The 22,243-nt window shown below is 42.1% G+C and overlaps 1 protein-coding gene and 1 long non-coding RNA gene across 2 annotated transcripts in view; one reads left to right on the forward strand and one right to left on the reverse strand.

The window, feature by feature from the left end:
- Nucleotides 1-22,243, reverse strand: part of LRP1B (LDL receptor related protein 1B) — a 1,288,869-nt gene that overhangs the window by 1,113,014 nt on the left and 153,612 nt on the right. The gene's annotated exons all lie outside the window — the stretch shown is intronic.
- LOC123378259 overlaps nt 1,442-22,243 on the forward strand; it is a 60,792-nt gene continuing 39,990 nt past the window's right edge. Inside the window, exon 1 of the long non-coding RNA XR_006582532.1 lies at nt 1,442-1,676. This is a non-coding gene — a long non-coding RNA (uncharacterized LOC123378259). The remainder of the gene's footprint in view (nt 1,677-22,243) is intronic.

Raw genomic sequence — 22,243 nt, forward strand, 5'->3', positions numbered from 1 at the left:
CTTAATGGCCTTCCCAAATCTCAGCACTTCCTCCCACTTCAAAACTGCACCAGAAATTGCCCAGTTACAAATGAAACTGTAGAGTCAAATGACCTAGTGGCTTGTTACACATTTAAATGAACAAAGACTAACACAGAAATGCTACAATATGTCAAAGAAGAACATGGCCTGGGCTGCACTTGAAGGGCTCTTGTTAACTTAAATGGGAGCCTTCTACATGCTCCCATTTAAGTTAACAAGCTTAAATTACTATAAATTAAATTAAATTACTAAGTGACTATAATTATACAGGATAATTAATGATCATTTGTTAACTAATGCAAAGGCCAAATTCTGCTCCCATTTACATCAGTGCAACTCCTGTTGATATCAGGGGACTGAACACTTGTAAATGAGTATAGAATTTGTCTCATTGCTTTTTTTGTGAAGACCAGAGAAGAACTAAAAGCATTTTTAATGTCTAAATCCCACATTGAGATCTTTTATGTAACTTCATAACTTTCCATAAAAACACTAGCCACAGTTATCAAAACAACTGGTTTCCAGGAACCATGAAATAATAATGGTGTACAAGTTTCAGAAACAAATATTTAGAAAATCACTTTAAACTTTTCTATGTAGTAAAATATGTAAATGACATACAGTTGCTAGGAGATGGAAAGCTATGCGAACCTGTGAAAACATTACAATCTGTGCTGCCTTTGAATTTGCAAGGTCAGCTGTATTTTTCATAACCATTTATTTATATTGTCTCCATGCTAAAAAATGAAATTCCCTACATTAACTTTTTTTATTTAATACTAACTGACCTACTGTACATCTAAATTTGTAAGGCTAGCTAACTTCTTTATTGAGTTTACAGCCCTTTAATTATGATTGTTTTACTAGACTAATTAAGAAATATACTGTACACCATTCCATTCTGTTGAAATAGCTCAGATTCCATACTCAAAACTTCTAAGTTCATTGCATTACTTAATTTATTTTTTTTATCATTCCATAAAATTTTAGTCTCATCTGTTTTTTTGAATTAAAAAATGCCATAACAAGAACAAAATGTAGTTTACTGTCCAATTAACAAATCTAGTAGCTTATCCTGTCACTCACTGAATTATAATGCATTGGTCATAAATCAGTAAGAGAACTACTTAGGCATGGACCTTGTAATCAATGCTACAAGTATTGGCTGCTCTCCACATAATCCAGCACTAAAATGTGCAAAGTTATTGTATTCCAGTAACACATTAACAGAATGTACAGCCATTTTGACTTTTGTAAATGATCTAACAGCACCACAGCAAAAAGCATTTGCTCGTTTTTTAAACCAAATGTCTCCCTCGTGATAAATGTATTTAGTAATTTTTAGTGAAGAACCAGAAATAGGAATTAACTGTGGTTTTTTAGTGTTTTTCATTTTTTTACTTTTTAAATATATGGGTTCTTCACTATTTGAGAGACGTTGGCTAGAATTCAATTTTCAGATAAACCCTCGACCTTGTGTGTGTTTCCATGGATCTTCTTAGGAATCTGATAGTTCTGAATTTGTGTGGGAAGATATTCACTCCAGCTTTGCAATGGTGGTGCTCAGATATAATCAGAGTCCCATAATTTTGTAAATTGTTGGAGAATCACACTCTGACTGGACTTACAACTTTTCTTTCTAATGGAAGACTGGGGTAAGTCTCCCCACCTCTTCTGTTCTGATTCTGCTGGTCCAAAAGGGATAGAGATTGCCTGTAAGGTTAGAGGTGGAGATGGGTTATAGGGCCCTAATTTAGCACGTTTAGTCTGTGCTTAAAGTGAGGCATAGGATGTATGCATTGTGAACTGTGCATTTATAAGATCCTGGCCCTAAAGTTTATGCATTCTCAGAGTGTACTCTAATAGGGGCTAATGGCTTTCAGGCATTGTCCTGTTCTGGAGATGTGATACCATACTGTAGAAAGAAAGCAAATTTCCACATATTGTCCTTGGTTACACAGCTACTTCTAATATAAGATAATTGTACTGTGAATGCTCAGACAGTATTAAGAGGATAGGTGTTAAAAAGACTCAAAGCAAATAACTAAGATGGCTGTTATTACAAATGAAAATTAATAAATAAATGGCTAGAAAGAAACGGAAAGATGTGAGCTTATATCTGGGTTTTGTTTTGGTTTTTTTTTTGTATGGCATCACATGTTGCTCTGATGCTATGAACAAGTGAAAGAACTGGAGACCCAATGTAATAATATGAGATACTGATATGTCAAACATAAAAGTCTGGTGAATCATGTGGCATTTTTTAAAGTGAGCTCACTTTATTTGCTAAGCAGCTTTTCCTGAGCTTTCACAGCAAAAGCTGTAGAGTAATAGTAGCTGAATTATGAAAGATCTCCAGGGATATTTGAAAGGGTGAGAAGGTTCCAGAGTAGTGGAAGAATAAATCCTAATTCTCATCCAAAAGAGAGAATGGGATAATCATGAGAATACTGGAGGGATAAGCCTGTTGAATAACAGCCAGAGGATCTTTACCAAAGTCATCCTAAGTAGGATTGAGGAAACAGTGAAATTAATAATATAGGGATTAGTGCAGTTTCAGAATAAAATGATGTTTACGTAGCAAATCTCCATGATCAGAGAGAATGGACAAGTAGAGAGATTTTGAGAGACATTTTAAACAGAAGCTTCACTGATTTAAAAAAATATAAAAAATGTATAACCATGGAATATTCTTTAAATGTGAAAGATCCAAGATAGAGATGGATGGAGCCCCTGAGAAAGCTGTATTTTTGCTACATAGTCTACTACAGCACTGAAGCCAAGAAGTTAGATTGTTTTGAAATATAAGAGGTGTAAGGGAATGCGTATCCGTAGAGAAATAGAATATTCTCCTGACAAGGTGATCCCAATACCACCAACAAAAGAGCAGAGTAAATGCTAGTGAGAACTGGTTGGAAATTTGCAGGGGAGGGAGTAGAGGAATTTGATAAGGGACTCAAGGCAATATCTGAAAGAAATAAAAAAATAGCATGGAAGATGCATTAACTGATTTCTTTAAAAGATCATCTGCTGATAACAGGATGTAAAATTAATTCCATCAGCCAAAGGCTGATCCATTACTATAAAAGCTGCAAAGAGTTCTGTGGCACCTTATAGACTAACAAACGTATTGGAGCATGAGCTTTTGTGGGTGAATACCCACTTCGTCGGATGCAAGCTCTCAGTCTGGCTCCCCAAAACTGTCTCTGCCAATCCGTTTTTTCATTTATCTCAGGGAAGATGGATTCTCTTAAAACCTTCCACCATCCCTGTGTGTCTCTGGACTCCAAATACTATATTGCTCTAGGGTATCAGCCATAGAGCCAAGATGTTAAGTTCTCCTTCTGCCTCAGACTGTTTTCCCCCTGTCAGCCAGCCAGGCCATTTAGGAGAATACCTCCAAAATGGTTTCTCCATCATTCAGCAGTTAGACCCGTTTGGGCTTAATGGCTTGCAATCACTTGTCTTGTAACTGTATCTACCTGTGGAGAAGCACCATGAATCTAGAACTGGTTGGATTCTGGAATTTCCATTGTGTGAGAAATTCTGACTTTTTTTTTTCATTCTGAACTGGAATGTGAAGCTAAAATTTTGAAATTTCCCATAAAACAAAAATTCTAAAAAAAAAAAAGATTTAGGATTGTCAAAATATTTTGTTCTGACATATATTATACTTAATATAATATATATTGGCATAATATAATATTAAAATTCATATCTGATGTCACATGAAAGCCAAAAGAAAATCAATCTAAATGATAAAGACAAAACAAAATGTGCTGGTTATTTCCTCCGATGAAAAGGTTGAAATTGATGTTACTGTAAAACATTTTGATATTGACAAAACTGCAGTTTTGAGTGGAAAACTATTGTGTCTGAAAATTTTTAACCATCTCCAGTTGAAACGGTCCAATACACCATCACAGAAATCCAATACATAAACAATATTTTGTGATACAGATCAACATTCACTGCTGAGCATCCCCATATGTATCACACTGATGTGTCCTTTACGTGGAATACAAATCAAAATATAAACTTAAAAAAAGAATAATCTGAACCTATTGGATGTACTGTACAATCCAAACCCCACAAATCTGATGGAAAGATACCCATTGACTCCTAATGGTGCGGGAGTGGGCTATTGTCTGTATAGTTATTCCGCACCTGCAGTCAGTAGAAGCTGCTGGTGTTCAGCACCTTTTACATTCATGCCCTTGATGAATAAAATATATTTTCATTTCACGATTTGTAGTCGAGGCACTCAATTTTTAATAATGTAAAATGTTTCAGGATACACTTTGCTTTGAAAAATTCCATATCATGTAAATCTATTCCTATTTCCCCAGATTTTCTTTTAACTCTTTAAATCTAAATATTCATAATATTTAGAACTAATGACCTTTTACAATACTTTTGTCCAAGTATCACTTTTTTCTGATTTATCTCTCTCGTCCCCCCCAAGGGACATTATTTTCTTAATGCAGCCACTTTTCAGAACAGGTCGAAGTTATATTTGTCATTTTAATATTCTTTTAAACTCAAGGCTGACTTAATTCTTTACCTAAAGAGACTAATTAGTTGGATAGATGCTTGTAGGCTTACTGCTGAAAGAATAAGTAGATTGTATTTCATTAATCAAAATCAGCTTTAACATTATTACTCATAAAACATTTGCATTTTACAAATCAGTTGACATATTCACGGACTTTAACCATTAAAGGTTTACTTATGCTAATCCAACATTCAACTTGTTGATACGGAGGTTAGGATGTATTCCTAATGAACACAATATGTTTCAGTGACCTACATGGCATTAAAATGCTGCCCTTGTTTAGATTCAAATTTATGAAGATAAAAGTAGCTAACATGGTATCATGACAAGCATAATGTAATATATACATTATTTTCATATTCTGCTTATAAACCATACCAACCAAACACAGTGTATTCCAGTAACAAAGTATAGATGAAAAGAAGCATTATTGTCAAGTGAATAATATAAGAATATTCAGTTTAAAGAATGTTTATTTTTCTATTGCTTTTATGGATTTGCAAATATGGAGTTATACTCTCTCTCTCTATAAACATCTTGTCAAAACAATGTGCATAATGTGTCTTTGACCCCATATGTCTTGCTAGTTGAGCAGTAACACTCAATATATACAAAAGCAAAGCTCATTCAACATTTGAAATTAAGGATGGCCTAGTCACTGGGGTTCAATACCCAGCTCTTTTTTTAAAGGTATATAGGTGCTGCTCTGTTCACAGCTGCAACACCTAACTGATTTAGGAGATTAAGTCTGATTTTCAAAATGATTTAGGCACTTAGGAGCCTAAACCTTATTGCAAGTCAAATGCTGAGCACAGCAACTGGACCTTAACAATTTGGGCCTTTAATTCTCTATGCCTCATTTTCACATCTATACAATATTTTCTCCCATTCTTGTCTGTCTAGTCTAATCACATGATAAGCTTTTATGGGCTCTTACCATGTGTTTGTACAGAGCTTACCACAGTGGCCCTGATCTCAGTTAGTTCTGCACACTAATATAATTCAAATAAAAATATTAACAACCATAAAACCATGCTATCTAGCAAAACTGCACCATTAGCTATTTCGATTCTTGGTTTAAACATGGCAGTTCTAACTTCACCCTGTTCTGAGAGAGGTGAGTGAGTGGTATCTATAACTTATACTACCATAATATTTAAATGACAATCTTTTAAAACATGCATTCTAGGTTCATCTGGTGGGCAAGACTTGCTAGGCCTGACATAGAGAAGAAGCTCTTTGGTCTATATGATGGACCTCTTTCCGCCTGCTGTGTGCACTCCAAGTGCATGATCCTGCACCAAGACAATCAGTGGAAGCTTTGCCATCCATTTCAATGGGCACAGGATAAGGCAGCAAGTCTCTTATGCACTACACTGGGTCCTGTGGCTTTGGAGAGTTGAATGGTACATCTCAGAGGTAGCTGCTAGTGAACAACTCCAATCCAGAAGTGAAACCTGATTTCATTACAACCTGGAGTTCTCTTGAAAACACTACTATGGAAATACAACAAATTAACACTCCAACTCTGGAAGGAACAGCAGGGCCGCCCAGAGGGGGGGGCAAAGGGGGCAATTTGCCCCGGGCCCCGGGCTTCGCAGGGGCCCCCAAGAGAACAGCTGAGGCTCCCGCCGCCGCCCCTCTCCTGGAACCCTAGCGGCGTGTCTCCGGTGGGGCCCCTGAGCCCCGCCCTGCTCGGAGCTGCGTGGTGAGGGGGCAGGGCTGCGAGCTCCGGGCTGAGCTCAGCTGCCTTCGCTCGGCGGGGAGCTCCCAGCCCCGCCCCCTCCCCACGCGGCTCAGAGCGGGGTGGGGATCAGGGCCCGCCGGCCACACGCTGCAGCTGTCGAGCGAGGCGCTGAGGCTCCGGGTGAGGAGGGAGCCGGGGGTAAGAGGCTGGGGACGGGGGTGGCTAAGGGGCAGGGAGTCCTGGGGACAGTCAGGGCACAGGGAGGGGGCGGAGGTTGGGGGAGCGGTCAGGGGACAGGGAATGGGAGGGGGTTGGATTGTGGGTGTTCTGGGGGTGTGTGGATAGGGTCAGGGCCGCCCAGAGGGGACGGGGCAAGAGGGCGCAGGAGCTTCTTCGCTCCGGAAGGACCCCCCACTGGCGAATTACCGCCGAAGTGGGACACGCCGCCGACGTGCAGCCGGGTCTTCGGCGGTAATTCGGCGGCGGGGGGGTCCTTCTGTTCCGGGACCCGCCGCCGAAGTGCCCCGAAGACCCGCGGTGGGGGCTGCACTTCGGCGGCGGGTCCCGCTTCGGTGGTAATTCGGCGGCGGGGGGTTCCCGCCGCGGGTCTTCGGGGCACTTCAGCGGCGGGTCCCAGAACGGAAGGGCCCCCCGCCGCTGAAGACCCCGGGCCCCCGGAATCCTCTGGGCGGCCCTGAGGAACAGTTCCATGACAAGTTGTCTGAATATGTAGCCTTCTGTCATTCCCATTTGTTCTCTATGCTGGGTTAACAGCTCACTGGGTTAACAGCAATCCAATCTGCACAAGGGAAAGAATTTTAATTCTCCACTGGGATTTCACAACTTTTTTTACTCTAACTGCGCATCTGTGTTTCACCTTTCTAAAGCGTAATATGGAAACTGCAACTTGCAGTTATAATAATGATATTCATAAAAATATAAACATTAATTAAATACAATATTAATTCTGACAGACCGCCTCTCAGATGGCACTGAATTTGCCTATTCTTATGCCATGGGTTAATTAGCAATCCCTTTGTCCAAAACTGTCTGAAGTTAATAACCCTATGAATCACAAAGAATCCACCACTTACAGATAGCACAGAAATCATCCTGACAAAGATGTAGTGCACTGGAGTACCACTATTGTAAATGTGGTGATTTGGACTATTACTGTAGAATACCTTGGTATATCTTTGTAAGAGCAAAGTACATAGTTCTCTTTAAAAGATTTACTTTTCCTCACAAAATACCCTCCCAAATTCACTTGCTCTCCAATTCCCAGAATACTAGTGAACATTTGTACACTAAATAATTTACAGCCAAAAGATGGCTGTAATTATTTGCTGCACAGTTCTCAGTGCTGTCACATGAAAATTTCTCCCACTCCATGTGCTTCTTTGCTTGACTGGCTACTGGATTCATTAAATTGCTGCAGTGGGGAAGGAAGGACGCATGAAGCACATTCTCATTTATATCCACACGGGGTGGCGAAAACAAGGGTGGGAAAAGAGAGGGAGTAGAAGGGGCTAGTGCATCTGCAATGCAATATACCTTTGCCTGCCTGGACAAGGGGGCAGAGGTGAGAGTGGGACCCAAAAGGGCTGAGGCAGCCACTGTGGTTTCCAGGATGAGGCCGGGAGGGGTTGAAATGGGCCAGGAGCAGGTAGGAATACCCAGAACCCTCCTACCCAGCCTGGATTCACATATCCCCCACCAAGTCTCAGTACCACCCCTCTTTCCCCCACTTATCCCTGTGCCCCCACCCCATGTGCACAGTCATGCACATGCACATGTGCGCACACAGACACACACTGTACTCCACATGTCCATAACACACATGTCTGAGAGCCACAGTGCATTCTTGACCTATTTCATACAATTAAATTATTTTGGGGCCACAAAGGAAGGAAAAACAGTGATGAAGCACTTAAAGCTTGCACATTCCATTATTTTTCAGTTATTACATGTATATACTATTTCCTGAAAATCAGATTTAATTTAGGGTATGATTTGCATCATAGATACAAAATACAAGCATAGCCCAAGTAATTTAATTCTGACTTAAAACAAACAAACAAAACCAAGTTCCACCCAAGTGAGAACCTGAACAGGTCCTAAATGACAAAAAAACTAAATCGGACAAATAAGACTAAATATTTTGCATCAACTGTTTTGAAATTTACAAGTTTCAGTGTTACTTATGAAAAATAACAATTTATAAAAAGTCGCAATTACACATTTTCAATAGCTCATTTTGTGATTTTTTAATTAATTTGTGTAAAGAAACAGCCAACAAAAAAGTTCAAAAAGGTAAATGAGTAACAGCTTGTATTTATTTCCATACATTGCACTCTTCATAGGCTTTCCAACAGAATTCTGGAATTACACAGTTTTACAACTTGTCAAAGCTGCCAAGACCAGACAATACAAAACCAGACAATACTACATAGACATAACATGTTAGGATGGGGTAACTGTAATAAAACCAGAAAAAAAATGTGAATAGGGAGCGGAGAAAAGGGGGGATGGGGGAAAGTAAAAAGGAGAAGGGGGTACGAAATGGAGGTATACATTCTTTGGGCTATCTGAATACTTTTTTTTCCCAAATATATCTGGAAACAGGGCCCAAATTTCCTCACATTTGCTGTCTATGGTGATAAATTATTATTTCTTTGGCTCCTAACTCAACAAGTCGGAATACCATGCTCTATTCTGTGGATAAGCCCACTCCTCAGCTTTTGTAAAATCATACACTTGGTGATCATAGTAGCTCTCAACAGCCAAAGTCTTTGTGGTGGCGTTAAACCAAGTTTAGCAGATAAATAACTTAGGATATAGTTTTGAGATGAGATTTGGCTGCTGAAACTAAGTTCTGTTTTAGTCTTGTGTCCACCTCTTTCCACAACTGCCTGACTGTCGGACAGTTGTATCATTGTGGTTCCTTCTTCTTTGTTACACTGCCAACAAATATCAAAGGATAAGGCCTTTATCTTGTGCAACCTCTGTGGTGTCCAATACATTTTGAATAAAACCTTTTGTTCTATCAAGCATAGCCTGAGAGTCACATAAGCATTTTTTGCATTACAAAATATGCTCCATCAATGGGATTCTTTAAGCTGTGTGGTAAATCCCTTTTCCATGCTTTCACAGACTCCAGATTAATGGAGTTCATCTTCATTACAGTTGGCATGGACCTGGGGACTTTGTGAAGCATTTCTAAGGTTCTCAGTAGTTCTGGGGCCTCTGGCATACCTAAGGCATGTGAACAAAATTGATATGATAGCAGGTGTCTAAAGGTATGTCTACACTACAATGTAAGGGTTTGAACTCAGTCTCAAGCATAATCCCCCTTCCATCTACATACAAATCGTGCTAACCTAAGGCTTTGACCAGGGCCGGCTCCAGACCCCAGCGCGCCAAGCGCGCGCGTGGGGCGGCATTTTGCTGGCAGGGCGGCAGGCGGCTCCGGCGAACCCTCCGCAGTCATGCCTGCGGGAGGTCCACCGGAGCCGCGGGACCAGCGGACCTCCCGCAGGCATGACTGCGGAGGGTGCGCTGGTCCCGCGGCTCGGGTGGACCTCCCGCAGGCATGACTGCGGAGGGTTCGCCGGTCCCGCGGCTCGGGTGGACCTCCCGCAGGCATGCCTGCGGATGCTCCACTGGAGCCACGGGACCAGCGCACCCTCTGCAGCGCACCCTCCGCAGGCACGGAGCTGCGGGACCGGCGACTGGCAGCACACCCCCTGCGGCGTGCCGCTGTGCTTGGGGCGGCCAAATTCCTAGAGCCGCCCCTGGCTTTGACCCATGGTCCCAGGCCCCCATAGGACTGGAGAGCCCGAGTCTGAGGAAAGCCGGGACCCAGGGTTCAAGCACTACTGCTTTGCAGTGTAGCTGCAGCTCCACAGAACTGATGGTCTGGGAGTTCACCAGAAGTATATCGTAATCCCACTTTCTCTTTTCCTGAGGACAGTCACATTTATTCGATGGTCAAGTTTTCAATACACTTCACTGTAAACAAAGGGCCCCCTTTTAGAAGGGCAGTAGGAAGTCTGGGGTATGAGTGGCTAAGTTGGGCCCACATAATGCAGTGTAGATGTCAGAGTCCCTGGTTGAGACCAGGGTTCAACTATCTGTAACCTAAGATTTCAACTGAGTGAAGGCACTCCAGATTTAGGTTAACAATCCCAGGGTCTGCTAATTCAAGTTCTACTAACTCTGGACTTACATTACAGTGCAGACATATACTTAGTTGTAAGTACTGCCTCTCTGCTGAGGGTGGCAGGTCAAAACTTTGCTTTAGTGTTACAAAAGGGACAAAGCCCTCATCACTGACTAATCAGGAAATCCATATGTTGCCCTGATCAGCCAGTTCTTTCAAATTATAGGTTTGTTTCCAATTTGCAAGGCTGGATTGCCCTAACAGGTGCTTTTGCATAATGGTAAGAATGTAATTGGTACCTGACAGCTAGGATAGCAAGGGTCTTCACACAGCCACCAGTATTGGCACCTTGTTTTTCTCCAGTGGGCAAAAAGAGGAACAGAGGAGACGAACAAGGGGAAGTGGATGCATTAATGCATGTGAAAATAAGGGTACTAGCATGCTTGAATCAGTTTGACATCTGTGACATGATAAAAGCATTAGAGCAATTTTATAGTTCTGGGAGTCCAACATCCTCTTGCCTATAAAAAGCTGGAGTTTTTTAAAATGATAGTCATGAGTGTTGCCCCACAGGAAGACTCCAATAAAGCGATTACATTTTCTAAAATAAGACAGAGGGATATGTACAGGTAGGACAGCGGGATACATACAGGTTGACCACTTAGAATATAAAGAAGTCTAGGCAGGATATTCATTTGTATTGTGTTAACCCTTCCCCACAGGCTCAAGGAGAGAGGATGCACCCTATCTGTATCACTAACTATTTGAAAGAGTACAGGATCTAAATATATTGTCTTTAGTTTGTTAAGATTTGTTATTTTTATATCTTGGTACTTAATTGAATCAGTTTGCCTAAAAAAACTCCATTGAGCAAGAGCTCCACTGCAGGACAACTGGGACATTTGCAATAAGTCTGCTATTTCCCAATTTATTTTGTAACTACACACTGAGCTGAATTTTTTAAATTAGCGATAAGAGAACTGGAATCCTGGTTTCTGGCTTGGGTACATACAAAAGAGTGTAATCTGTATATAACACCATTTTATACTCCAAGCTCAAGCTGTATGCCTCAGATATCTAGATGAGGCTGTATAGCTATTCCCCAGGGCTCGGGAACCAAATAAAAAAGTAATGGAGAACAATGGGTGTCCTTGCCTAGTATCCCTGAAGGTATCTTAGGTTGTGATGTGAGAGGCTGCGTGAGAACGTAACTGATGGACCCAGTAACTAAAACAAATCCAAATCCAAACATTTACGTGATAGAGCCAAAACCTTCTTCAGTCTCATGGCCAGAAATTTGCCAGTACGTGAAATTGGTCTATAACTGGAAATAGTACATCATCTTTCTGGTTTAGGAATCACATATTTTAGGACTTCACTCAGTGTAGATGGAAGGGTGACTTCTAGATGTAAGTTCATTAAATATTTCAAGCATCTTGTCAGACAGGAGTTCAAGGAAGTATCTGTAGAACTCAGTGAGGAAGACATCTGGCCTGGGAGTTTTCCCAGCGTTCATAATTTGAATGGCCTCAGCTAACTCGTCCTCTGTTAAAGGAGCATCAAGGTTTCTACATTGGGCTGCAGAAATTTGCAGGAATGTAATATTTTTGAAAAATTAATCCAAAGCATCTGTGCAGATGTGTGTATCCAATTTGTATAGTTCTTTATAGAAATTAAATAACTCATTGTTAATATCTTTAGATGATGTCCATAATTTACCATATTTATCAGAGATGGCCATGACTGTACAAGCAGAGACCTTTTGTCTTAGGTTCTGTGCCAGCAATTTGCCAGCATTTTCACCTGATTCCCAGAAATCATGCCCAAGTTGAAATAGGGTGAATTCAGGCTGCGCTGACTACAAGTTGTTGAGTTCACATCTACAGTTGATAAGAGATCGCAACAAATCTGGAGATCGAGCTGTGGCATAAGACAAATCAACCTTTTACTTTTTCCAGAGCTGCCACCATTTTCTCCATGTTCCCTTTGCTTGGCAAAACTAATCATTCTACCACTCAAATAGTCCTTGAGTGTCTCCCACAGTAGCCTGCTAGAAGATGTTAAGGATTCGTTTGTCTCTGGGAACAAGCCAATTTCTTTCTGAATACAAATTTTGAAATGGGGTTTAATAAAAGTGAAGAATTAAATCTCCATCTACATAGCTGTTTCTTTCCCAGACTGGTTGCTATTCAAAGAGTTATAAGAGCATTATATGTGACAGCAATTGTATCAATGGAGGTGTCAATTACAGCATTAACCAAATCTTTGCAGATCAAAAATAAATCTGTATGGGAATAGGACCCATATGCTATCGGAGGAGGGATAGCTCAGTGGTTTGAGCATTCGCCTGCTAAACCCAGGGTTATGACTTCAATCCTTGAGGGGGCCACTTAGGGATCTGGGGCAAAATCAGTACTTGGTCCTGCTAGTGAAGGCAGGAAGCTAGGCTCGATGACTTTTCAGGGTCCCTTCCAGTTCTATGAGATAGGTATATCTCCATATATAATGGGGAAAAGTATGAATTTTCCCTACTTGTTGGATACATCAGATGCCAGATTTTACATAATTTCAGACCTTTAATATGTAATTCCAGGACCATTCTAGTTATGGTTGGTTTATGACCCAAAGGGTGAGAGGCTCAAGTACTTCATTAAAAGCCCCAACAATCACAACAGGGATCTGGGATTCTCCATATAATTTAGTAAAAAACCTACGAAAGGTTTCCGGATCATCAAGGATAGACCCATAAATATTAGCGAGATTAGTTCAGGTCCATTTATGGTGACTTTAAGGATTAAAAATCTGCTCTGATTGTCCGAAATTTATTCAGGATTTGTCTACATGAACAATTAGTTTGTGGCAAGCTGGGGCGTGAATCTACCCTGCACTATCCTGCTGCAGACTGTGTGTGGGGACCCTGCTGACATGCATTAGCAGTTTGTAAATGCACTTTGATCTAGTCATCTTTGAAATGGGACTAGATCAAAGTGCATTAACAAACTTTTAATGCATGTCAGCAAGATCCACAGAAACAGTTAGTGGGTGGCAGAGTACATTCACCCCCCAGTTTGCTGTGAACTAAGAGTTAGTCTTGACAAGCCTTCAGAAACTGGCACTGCCGGCGTTTCATGGAAGAATATGCCTACCCCCCGCACCGTTTTGGATGAGGAGCAGCAAGACATTACTTTTCCAATCCAGTCATGTTCTAATTTAGCAGCTTCATCTGTGGTCAAGTGTATCTCTTGCAAAAGCACGATAGCTGCCTTTGCTGTCTTTAGGAATGAGTATACTTGTTTTCTTTTAATTGGACTGTTGAGTCCTTTTACATTCCAGGAAGTCAAATTGAAATTCAAACCATTTGGCTGTGCTAAGTATTATTTTTGTCATGTGTGATCTTACAAACAAGGATAACAGAATGTTTGCTTCATTTGTTCTATTACATCCTGTCCTACTCCCCACAAAGAATCCCACAAGGGGGTATGGGACTCTAGAGATGAAATGCCTTAGACGCCTCTTGAATTATCTTGACAGATGCTCACCATTTGCCAGACCTCCAGAGAACAGAATAGGTGCAAGAGAATGCGGGGTGAGGGGAGGAGAGTGTCAGCATTAGTTGCAGCCACCTGCAGAAGCAAATTATAGTCATGCAGGGTGTAATTTTCTTGAGTGTTGCTGGTTTAGAGGGAGGTAGCAAGGAGTGGGGAAGAACGGGGGTGCTAAGGAGACGTAGGGAGGGCTCTGAAGAGGGGGATGGAAAAGCACAAAAAGACAGGTTAAAGGAAAAATATAAAAACACATAACATATACTGATATACATAACAACTTGACCTATTCCCAGGAGTAACTGCCTGTGTTCAGTGTGTGGTACTGGGCAAACCATGCCCACTGTATCCTGAGCGGTATCTACCCACTTAAAAAGTAAATTACAATGAAAAAGCAGCAGTTGTCATATCCTTAATACTAGAAACAAAACTAAACCAATGGTAATTTCCTGTGGGGGTGGGACACATCACCCAAGTGGGAAGCTCTGACAGTACCCACTATTTAAATGATATTTTCTAACAGGCATCCAAGATTTGCCATACCACAAAGAAGTAAGAACACTGTAAAGAGATACAGGGAAATCACACAGTCCACAACCCTGATATATCTTAACCTGGTTTGTCAAGGATGTGCCCGTGTATTATCCCCTAACTGTAATCTGTCTAGAGGACTGGTCATCCACCTTGGTGTACTGAGACATTGTATGCTGTGAGGATTATTTTTCCAGAGGTATGAGCACCTCCCTCCCCACCCAAACATTTAGTTTCCCTTCCCCAGACTAAATGAAAATATAACTGACAGCTGAGAAATCTTACTGCTCCCACAAACTGTTCATTTGTGCACCAAAGAGCAAAACAAAAAATCCAATTCAACGAGTGATTCTTCTATGCAAATTTCATACTTTGTGTTCATACCCTCAGGTCTGAGCTTACAGAATATGTTAGGGGGAGGAAAGGAGCTGAAGAAGCTGAGGGAGAGGATACAGGGTGTGGGGTAATACGGTAAAGAGATTGGGAAGTAGAGGAGGGAAGTGATGGGGTGGAGGAAGGGCATGGGGGAAGAGGAAGGCAAGAGGAAGGAAGAGATGGGGAAAAGGACAAACGGGGTGGGGGGATGTATGCAGTGTATTTGCAAAAGTTGTAGCTGTATTGGTCCCAGGATACAGCTTTTCTCTCTCACCAGCAGGAGTTGGTCCAATAAAAGATATTTTCTCCCACCTTGTCTCTCGAGAGATGGGGAAGTATGAGAGAGAGGGAGTTGGAAGGGATAGGGAGGGCAGAAATCACTGTTCCATGTAGCTCAGCAACCTGGCTTGGTCCTTTCTTCTGCTCTGTTGGTAAATAGCGGGTACAACTACATTGCTCAGTTCCTGAGCAACATCCCACAATGTGTTGCAGAGAGAAGGGCCCTTTCCAGCGCATGGAACGGAAAGCTGCCAGGCTTTGAGAAACCCCAGCAGTGAGACACAGCAACACTGCACCAGTATCAATTTTAAAAAGTGGAAATGGGGTCCACAAGTTCTATAGAGCAACATGGAGACACAGACTTTGTATAATCACAAACAAATGGTTCATATTGATCTGACCAGTTAGGGATATTGTCAAATGTTTCATTAACTCCCCAATACAGCTACAAGAGCAAAGGCACTTAATATTGCTAATTCACAATTTAAATATATTCTTCTCATAGTCAGTTCACTCCCATGAGATCAGTTTGGGATGAAGTGTTCCCTTAACTCCTTTGCTGGAGCACTTCACATTCAGCCATTTGATGAGAATTGATATACATGTCTCAAGTGTTAATAAAGCATAACTGTGGAGCATAGGAGATAACCCAAATCAGTAAGGAAGTTAGTCACAGTCACTGGATAAGTTCATCTGTGCAAGCAGGGCAGACGTAACAATGGGAAGTAAACTTGGTGTGAAAACAGAACAAGTAGTCAGTTTAGAACAGGCTATTTAAAAAGCCTTCTGCTTCTTGTGGCTTTTGGAACAGCTGCACTTCCTCACCAACCTTGACATGGAACTGAAATGGAATCTTAATAAAATATTTGAGCCCTCGCCTTTTAGCAAGTTCCCTAGCTCTTTTAAAGGCAAATCTCTGTTCAACCACATCTCTTGCAAAATCTTGAAAACTTGTTATCTTATTTAACAGCCTCCCCTCAAATAGTTTTTTTTATTATTATTTTCATGAGATAGCTGTATTATATTTTCTTTTACAGTAAATCTCAGATAGCTGACAATAAGGGTACATTTGCATTTGAGGCTGGCTTAGGAGCCAGAGACCTATGTGGTCTTTCTAAATCAAATTTAAAATCATTTGCCAGGCTGAGCACTTCAGTGAAGAGCTGGGGAACAAATTCAAGGGGTTTGCCTTTTTCTGCTTCTTCAGGTAGTCCTGTAATTCTCAGATCATTGTGGTGAAACCTCCCCTCACAGTCTGTCAATTTGCATTTAAGAGAAAATAAGTCGGTTAGGCTTCTCTGCACCTGGGCAAAGAGCTCTTGTACCTGATCTTCCACCGATGATATCCTCCCTTCTGCTTCATTCACCCATCTCATCAGCACTTGCGGACAGGGGTGGCTCCAGGCACCAGCACGCCAAGCGCGTGCCTGGGGCGGCAAGCCATGGGGGGCGCTCTGCCGGTCGTCACGAGGGCAGCAGGCAGGTTGCCTTCGGCGGCATCCCTGCAGAAGGTCCGCTGGTCCCGCAGCTTCAGCATACCTCCCGCAGGCGTGCCGCCAAATCCACGGGATCTCCCGCAGGCAAACCGCCGAAGGCAGCCTGCCTGCCGTGCTTGGGGTGGCAAAATACCTAGAGCCGCCCCTGCTTGCAGAGAGGAGTTAATTAAGGTAATGCTCAGTTGTGTTGTGGCCATGATGGCCATGACATCTAATGTGTCTGCAGCAACTTTTTCCAACAGACACAGTGCCTTCATCAGCCATCTTGTTCAGGGGACGGTAGAAGTGTGTCTGAATTTTCTTTGTATATTGGTCACTAGTAGAGCCAACAGCAATCAAATATTTGCCCACTGACATACCAGAAATTGTGGGGTACTTCTTCCTTGACACTGGATGGAAATGGATATTAGCAAATGGCTCTGCAGTTAACAGGATCTGCCCCTTCATTCCACATGATGACCCCTGAAATCCCTCAATAGCTAATCTTGAAAACAAAAATCTAAGTGATCGCAAACCTTTCCCTGCTTAAAATAACAAAATAAATCTATTTCATTTTAAGGAACTAACTTCCTACATGGTTTTGCTTCTTTCAATATACTAAAAGAAATGCCGAATCAATACAATAATTTTCTATTAAAAATACATCTAGGTTGACATCCTTCTGTATATATCCAACCACAGCAATTTAAAAATGTCTGAAATATTAAAACCTGACATTAACTGCTGGGTGCCACTAGAGTGAAGAGTGGATCTGAAAATAAATTCAAATTACTTGGTTTCAGAGTGTGCCCAGTCTGCCAGTAATTTGTTCATACACAGGTTCCAAAGTTCTACTGTATATACAATTGTGCATTTTCATTTTTGATGTAATGTCTTTTATTTCAATGCTTCTCGTTTGTGGCACAGCATTGCGTGCTGTGCATCCTCACAGATGCTCCAGTTCTCCACCTATCAGAATTAAATTAGGAGAGTTTGGCATATTTTGACTGGCTTTTATTATGAATTGAATTTGGATAATAAAATAACTGCTACATTTTGGTGCCAGGCTGCTAATACCATACAGTGAAAACTGTGAGTATGACAAAGTTTTAGTGTGGCATTAGAATGACCATTAAAGCTCATATGCTTTTTAAAAGAATTTTATGTTTTGTTTATTTCAGTCTGAGTTTAGTTGAGTCCAACTGTATCTAAACTACCCACAGCCTTCTTTCCAACCAGGTAACTGTAAGGTGTCTTCACCATACAGCAGCTGGCTCAGCTATTCAGAAGCAATATCATCTGGCCCACAGAAGCTATTCATATATGGCATGTGACCCCAGGCCATACTGATCCACAGGATGAGGAGAGAGCATAGGTCATAATGCCCTTGTAGGCTGATAATTTTTGTTTGTTTTTTCCCCCACCACCCTAAAATATCATAGGAACATAGCTCTTTTAATCTACTGCCATGGTTGACTTCCTTTCCAGGGAAAAGCTGTATATGCCAGACTTTTGCTTCTGGCTTCTCATTCCTATCAATTTTATTATAGTTACAGACTTTATACAACTGACATCAAGAAAGGTTGTGAATGTCAACCATTGTGTTAGGCTGAAGACCCTCTGACTTTCTGAGCATGCTCAATACCATCCTCCTGAAATCACTGAGTTGGCAATATGACTCCATGCTAGTGAGCACTGCAGGGCAGAATACCTGATCTGGAAGGTACCAATTTTTCTTCAATTCATTGGGCTTAGTATTCATAGCTACCATGTCCAACCTTGCCCCAAATATGAGAAGGACAAATTCAGCATTTCCCAACTTTTTTTTTGTTCTGGAACCTAACCTATCATAAATATGGATCTCCCATGGCTTTGAAATGCCCCTGAAAAAACTCAGATGGTAATATGTACAGAAACAATGTGCTTCTGTCCATGGTGCATATTCATATGTAGTAATAGTATAATGAAAAAAAAATAAATGTAGCAATTGAAATCTTTTGATAAAACAGTTCTTCCATTTATCTTGTATCTGAAAGTAAAATGTGCTTAATTTTATATGTAGAAAAATTTCCAAGCATTTCCCTAAAATAGTAAAACCAGTGAGTAGTATCAATTTTTCTTCAATATGAAGTGTTTTGTAACTCTATATGATGGTAAGTAAGCAGTCTTCACTGGATTTCCTTCCAGAAACAGATAGAATAAGAATGCGTTTCCTTTACAAATCTGATCTGTTTGACTTCAGGGAATATTAATTTGATGTGGTTTATTTTTGCCATGTTTACTTTCGCAGTCAGTGCCTTTGCAGTGCTGATTGCTTCATGCCCTCATTAGACAGTACTTTTTCACTAAGCACATGCTAGGGTTTGGGGGTCAGTCTTTTCTTCTGCCAATCTCAATCCATATTTAAAGTGTCCATCTTCTTCATGAAACCTTTTACTTTCCAGTAATTAATTCATTATATATTTTGTCATACTTTCAGGCACTGGCATTAGTAACAATACTCCCACATGTTCTTTTTGATATAAAAACAAAGGTAGTGGATGTACAACAATCTATTTTTACCATCAATAAGATAAAGGCCAGAAGCGTCACATCACAGGATCAGGGCTGTCTGGTACAGGGAAGGCACAGTTTGCTCTATTTGTCCCAGTGTAATATTGCTTTAGGCATTGACTCATAAGTGAGGGAGAAGAAAGTATGTGAGTAGTAACAAATTTTAATAGCAGGAGATTGACACTGCTTCATTTAAATATATTGGTCAAAGTCCTCTACTATGATGGAGAAGCACACAACATAACTCAGGAGTCAGGCTGTGTGCAAAGGTGACCTTTGCGCCTCCTGGTCCTGGCTAGAGCTGTGCCAGTCCAGTGCCACAGAAGAAATCATGTGTATTTGATCCAGTTGCCTCAGCACCCTGCACAGGCACAGAGAGGTTGTGGCGGCTATTCCAACTTATAGATCAGGGGCGGGCAAACCTTTTGGCCTGAGGGCCACATCGGGTTTCGTTAATTGTATGGAGGGCCCATTAGGGGAGGGGGTCATGCCCCCCGGGACTCCTGCCCCATCCAACCCCCCCCCCCGTTCCCTGACAGCCCCTCTGGGACCCCTTCCCCATCCACACACCCCTGCTCCCTGTCCCCTGACTGCCTCCGGACCCCTGCTGCCCCATCCAACCCCTCCTCTCATTCCTGACACCCCCCCAAGACCCCTGCCCCATCCAACCACCCCTTCTCCCTCTCTCCTGACTGCCCCCAGAACCCCTGGCCCTGACTGCCCTCTGCCGCCCCATCCAACTCCCCTTCCTTCCTGACTGTCCCCCGGGATCCCTGCCCCTATTCAACCCCCTGTTTCCCCCCAGACCACCATCCGCACCCCCGCCCCCTGACCACCACCCCGAACTCCTCTGCCCTCTATCTAACCGTCCCGGTCCCTGCCCCCTTACCGCGCTGCCTGGAGCACGGGTGGCTGGCGACGCTACTGCCGCGCTGCCCAGCTGGAACCGGGCCACACTGCTGCCACCACCACGCAGCACAGAGACCGGGTCAGGCTGGCTCTGCAGCTGCGCTGCCCCAGGAGCTCACAGCCCCGCTGCCCAGAGCATTGCGCCAGCAGCGGAGCGAACTGAGGCTGTGGGGGAGGGGGGACAGTCGGGGAGGGGCCGGGCTAGCCTCCCGGGCCAGGAGCTTGGGGGCCAGGCAGGACGGTCCCATGGGCCGGATGTGGCCCACGTGCCATAGTTTGCCCACCCCGCTATAGAATACATATGTCCTGCTGCCCTAGAAGTATGGGGTGTGTATTTTGTCTTTTTCCTTTCTGTTATCCCTGTATCAAACACAACAGAAGAGTTTTCAATCTGTTTTGGCCAGATGCTCTGCTGCTAAGTCCCCTCCAGGGGATACCTCACCATGGGGAAGTCCTCAATTGGGTGAAGAGCCAACCTAGCTAGGTCTCTAAAAATTACCAGCACAAAGGGTAGAGATGATAGGAATGACTGGTGCACACTGTACTCCAGCTATGCTCAGCAGCACGTATGGTCTCTCAGGGATTGTTGCCCACTGGTGCAAATTAGAAGGGCCCCTCATTTGCTATAACCTGTGTCTGGGCCCAGAGTCAAGGACTTGACAGCATCCCTGCTCTGCTGCACTCAGAGGAAGTTAAGCACAGAATTGATTCTGGCCCTGTGCTTTTAAAGTATTTAAAAATGACTAGGATTTAAAAGCTTAGCATGCACAATGGGAAAGTCAAAGAGCATTTCACATGCTTTGCAATGTACACTAAAGAAAGTTCTTCATGTAGATCACAGAACAGGTTTTTACAAGTACTTATTCTCAGTTTATTATTATTATGGAAAATAGAGGGTCCCTACATGAAAAATGCTCAGTCTGAGACTTTGAGATTATGAAAGAGCATAAGCATTTGACTTTCTTTAAATGTGGAACCTTAGAATCTTTCACTGTACTCCAGATAAATTCAGAATCAAAGCTTTTACATTTCACTCAGTGAGTGCGTCTCAGAAATCATCACTTGCACCACACAGCCCGTCATCTAACTGTAGAAGGCATCTCCTCTTTGAAAGAACCCATTTGTTTTTATTTCTTTCTATATACTTGAAACCTTTAGTGCTTTAATATAGCTAATGCCCAGTTAAAGACATGTTTGACATACATATGTATTGCTTGCACTGAGAAGTTAGCATTCATAGCATGAGTCTTAATACAGCAAAAATCACTGTGATATGAATTGGGCCAGGCAAACTAGTTCAAATAAATTAATGTGAGAATCCCTCCTCACAAACCCTCACTCTTTTCTAGAACCAAACTTCTCTAAGATTCAGAAAAAATCAGGTAAGAATATTCCATTCACTATTGATTTCTGGCCCAGCCTCAAACCACAAATGATGATATGATGTGAGTAAGTTTGTCCTTATGATACTTCAAACTATATCCAGACTAGGCTGGGGTGGAGGTGGAGAGCAGGCATATTACATCATCTCCATGGAAAATTAGAGATGGGGAGGAGTCCTGGCCTTCAGGCTGCATCCTTGTTGAAAGTATCATTTGCTAAAAAGGTAGAGAAGAGAGCAGGCCTGCAATAATGTGCCCATAGGGAGTTAGGGAAGAACAAACCCGAAGGGCAAAGAGGGTAGCCAGCCACTGAGTCACCACCTGATAGATAACATCAGGGAAGAGGAACTGATTGTGGGAGCCTATGAAATGCATTAGTGAACTTTATACAAGCTTCACATAAGCATGTTTAGCCAAACCAAACCTGAACACTAACCTCTGTAAATTTGCCCATCGCTATGCCATTCACCAGGATTGGTCATGTGATAAAAGGGTTCTAGCAAGGTATTTCTGTGTCCCTCATCACTGTAATAATTAAGCATTTCATATATGGCGTTCATACTGATTCCTTTCCTTAGTCTGCCCCCCACCCGCCAAAAAAAAAAAAAAAAAAAAGATTAAACAAAGCAAAAACTAGCCAGACTGTATCCAAAAAGGGTATTCAAGTTGAACTATAGATGGATGTGGGGCTAAATCTTGCCATCTTTACCTCTGTTGGGTAAAATCTTACTATGATGACTTCAGTGGGACTAGCTGAACAGTAAGGGACTAT

This window comes from Mauremys mutica, chromosome 10 (genome assembly GCF_020497125.1).
Source record: "Mauremys mutica isolate MM-2020 ecotype Southern chromosome 10, ASM2049712v1, whole genome shotgun sequence".
Lineage (NCBI taxonomy): Eukaryota > Metazoa > Chordata > Testudines > Geoemydidae > Mauremys > Mauremys mutica.